Raw genomic sequence first — 4,341 nt, forward strand, 5'->3', positions numbered from 1 at the left:
ATAAATCAATTTTTTAAAAAGGGCAGGGAAAAAAAAAAAGAAAAAAAATAAAAAGGGCAGGAGACCTGAATAGACATTTTTCCAAAGAAGATATGCAGATGACCAACAGTGTATGAAAAGATGCTCAGCATCATTAATCATCAGAGAAACAGCAAATCAAAGCCACAATGAGATATCACCCCACACCTATCAGAATGGCTATTATCAAAAAGATCATAAATAACAAATGTTGGTGTTCTGGAGAAAAGTGAACACTTGAACACTGCTGGTAGGAATGTAAACTGGTACACCACTGTGGAAAACAGGATGGAGGTTCCTCAAAAAACTAGAAATAGAACTACCATATGACCCAGAAATTCCTCTCCTAGGTATATATTTTAAAAAAGATTACATTCTAACATTCATAGCAATTCATAGCAGCATTTACAATAGCCAAGATATGGAAGCAACCAAGTGCCCATCAGTTTTCATTCCAATCCTAAAGAAAGGAAATGCCAAAGAATGCTCAAACTACTGCACAATTGCACTCACTTCACACGCTAGGAAAGTAATGCTCAAAATTCCCCAAGCCAGTCTTCAGCAATACGTGAACCGTGAACTTCCAAATGTTCAAGCTGGTTTTAGAAAAGGCAGAGGAACCAGAGATCAAATTGCCAACATCTGCTGGATCATCAAAAAAGCAAGAGAATTCCAGAAAAACATCTATTTCTGCTTTATTGACTATGCCAAGGCCTTTGACTGTGTGGATCACAATAAACTATGGAAAATTCTGAAAGAGATGGGAATACCAGACCACCTGACCTGCCTCTTGAGAAACCTATATGCAAGTCAGGAAGCAACAGTTAGAACAGGACATGGAACAACAGACTGGTTCTAAATAGGAAAAGGAGTACATCAAGCCTGTATATTGCCACCCTGGTCATTTAACTTCTATGCAGAGTACATCATGAGAAACGCTGGGCTGGAGGAAGCACAAGCTGGAATCAAGATTGCCGGGAGAAATATCAATAACCTCAGATATGCAGATGACACCACCCTTATGGCAGAAAGTGAAGAAGAACTAAAGAACCTCTTGATGAAAGTGAAAGAGGAGAGTGAAAAGGTTGGCTTAAAGCTCAACATTCAGTGCTCGCTTCAGCAGCACATATACTAAAATTGGAATGATACAGAGAAGATTAGCATGGCCGCTGCGCAAGGATGACACGCAAATTCATGAAGCGTTCCATATTTTTGAAAGAAATCAAAGAGGACACTAATAGATGGAGAAATATACCATGTTCATGGATTGGAAGAATCAATATAGTGAAAATGATTATACTACCCAAAGCAATTTATAGATTCAATGCAATCCCTATCAAGCTACCAACGGTATTCTTCACAGAGCTAGAACAAATAATTTCACAATTTGTATGGAAATACAAAAAACCTCGAATAGCCAAAGCTATCTTGAGAAAGAAGAATGGAACTGGAGGAATCAACCTACCTGACTTCAGGCTCTACTACAAAGCCACAGTCATCAAGACAGGATGGTACTGGCACAAAGACAGAAATATAGATCAATGGAACAAAATAGAAAGCCCAGAGATAAATCCACGCACATATGGATACCTTATCTTTGACAAAGGAGGCAAGACTATACAATGGATTAAAGACAATCTCTTTAACAAGTGATGCTGGGAAAACTGGTCAACCACTTGTAAAAGAATGAAACTAGACCACTTTCTAACACCATACACAAAAATAAACTCAAAATGGATTAAAGATCTAAACGTAAGACCAGAAACTATAAAACTCCTAGAGGAGAACATAGGCAAAACACTCTCCGACATACATCACAGCAGGATCCTCTATGACCCACCTCCCAGAATATTGGAAATAAAAGCAAAAATAAACAAATGGGACCTAATTAAACTTAAAAGCTTCTGCACAACAAAGGAAACTATTAGCAAGGTGAAAAGACAGCCCTCAGAATGGGAGAAAATAGTAGCAAATGAAGCAACTGACAAACAACTAATCTCAAAAATATACAAGCAACTCCTACAGCTCAATTCCAGAAAAATAAATGACCCAATCAAAAAATGGGCCAAAGAACTAAATAGACATTTCTCCAAAGAAGATATACAGATGGCTAACAAACACATGAAAAGATGCTCAACATCACTCATTATCAGAGAAATGCAAATCAAAACCACTATGAGGTACCATTTCACGCCAGTCAGAATGGCTGCGATCCATAAGTCTACAAGCAATAAATGCTGGAGAGGGTGTGGAGAAAAGGGAACCCTCTTACACTGTTGGTGGGAATGCAAACTAGTACAGCCACTATGGAGAACAGTGTGGAGATTCCTTAAAAAACTGGAAATAGAACTGCCTTATGATCCAGCAATCCCACTGCTGGGCATACACACTGAGGAAACCAGAAGGGAAAGAGACACGTGTACCCCAATGTTCATCGCAGCACTGTTTATAATAGACAGGACATGAAAGCAACCTAGATGTCCATCAGCAGATGAATGGATAAGAAAGCAGTGGTACATATACACAATGGAGTATTACTCAGCCATTAAAAAGAATTCATTTGAATCAGTTCTAATGAAGTGGATGAAACTGGAGCCTATTATACAGAGTGAAGTAAGCCAGAAAGAAAAACACCAATACAGTATACTAACACTTATATATGGAATTTAGAAAGATGGTAACAATAACCCAGTATACGAGACAGCAGAAGAGACACTGATGTATAGAACAGTCTTTTGGACTCTGTGGGAGAGGGAGAGGGTGGGATTATTTGGGAGAATGGCATTGAAACATGTATAATATCATATATGAAACAAGTCCCCAGTCCAGGTTCGATGCACGATACTGGATGCTTGGGGCTGGTGCACTGGGACGACCCAGAGGGATGGTATAGGGAGGGAGGAGGGAGGAAGGTTCAGGATGGGGAACACATGTATACCTGTGGTGGATTCATTTCAATATTTGGCAAAACCAATACAATATTGTGAAAAAAAAAAAAAAGCTCAACATTCAGAAAACTAAGATCATGGCATCTGGTCCTATCACTTCATGGGAAATAGATGGGGAAACAGTAGCTAACTTTATTTTTCTGGGCTCCAAAATCACTACAGATGGTGACTGCAGCTATGAAATTAAAAGAGGCTTACTCCTTGGAAGAAAAGTTATGGCCAACCTAGAAAGCATATTAAAAAGCAGAGACATTACTTTGCCAACAAAGGTCCGTTTAGTCAAAGCTATGGTTTTTCCAGTAGTCATGTATGGACGTGAGATCTGGACTATAAAGAAAGCTGAGTGCTGAAGAATTGATGCTTTTGAACTGTGGTGTTGGTGAAGACTCTTGAGAGTCCCTTGGACTGCAAAGAGATCCAACCAGTCAGTTCTAAAGGAAATCAGTCCTGAATATTCATTGGAAGGACTGATGCTGAAGCTGAAACTCCAATACTTTGGGCACCTGATGCGAAGAGATGATTCATTGGAAAAGACCCTAATTCTATGGAAGATTGAAGGCAAGAGGAGAAGGGGATGACAGAGGATGAGATGGTTGGATGGCATCACCAATGCAACGGACATGAGTTTAGGTAGGCTCTGGGAGTTGGCGACGGACAGGGAAGCCTGGTGAGCTCCAGCTCATGGGGTCGCAAAGAGTCAGACATGACTGAGTGACTGAACTGAACAAAGTGTAGTTGGGCTATGCTTTCTTTAAAAATGGGGAAATTTTCAAGACAGCTTAACCGTAGAGGATAGGAGGTAGTAGTCATCAATAAAACCAGAAAGATAAGCAGGGGCCAGTTTTTACCAAGTATTGAAAGACATATTAAGGAATTTGAAGTCTACTGTAGGAGAACTGGGGAGCCAATAAACGTTATGCCTTAAAGCATGGATTATCTACATCAGAATCACTTAAAAATCTTACTGAAAGTGCCTACTCCTATATTCTGCTCCAAACCTATTGAATCAAAATCACTGGGGTAAAGTCCTCAAATCTATGTTTTTTTAAACAACGATGGCAAGTAATTTCTTACACATATTGAAGTTTGTACAGTATAGTGTTTAAAGCCAGGGAATGATATGATCAGGTGAATATCAGGAAAGATAACCGGTGCAACATGAAGAACAGTTTAGAAGGTGGCAAAACTGGAGGCTAGGAGACACACTAGGTGACTGTTGGACTAGTCTAGGTAAGAGAAGTTGATGATCTTAACTAGGTTAGGACTGGAGTTTGAGAAAAGATGAATTGGAGAATTTGTGAATGTCAAATTATTTGGAAGATGAATTGTCAAGGCTTGACGATTTGCTGGAGTATGGAGATAACCTGTGAAACTG

The 4,341-nt window shown here is 39.4% G+C and overlaps 1 non-coding gene across 1 annotated transcript; it reads left to right on the plus strand.

The window, feature by feature from the left end:
* Nucleotides 1-1,125: 1,125 nt before the first annotated feature.
* On the plus strand, nt 1,126-1,232 carry LOC112446900 (U6 spliceosomal RNA). Its single transcript, XR_003034978.1, has one exon. It is a non-coding gene; the product is annotated as a U6 spliceosomal RNA (small nuclear RNA).
* Nucleotides 1,233-4,341: the final 3,109 nt, after the last annotated feature.

The sequence above is a fragment of the Bos taurus genome, chromosome 5 (assembly GCF_002263795.3).
Source record: "Bos taurus isolate L1 Dominette 01449 registration number 42190680 breed Hereford chromosome 5, ARS-UCD2.0, whole genome shotgun sequence".
NCBI classification, from domain to species: domain Eukaryota; kingdom Metazoa; phylum Chordata; class Mammalia; order Artiodactyla; family Bovidae; genus Bos; species Bos taurus.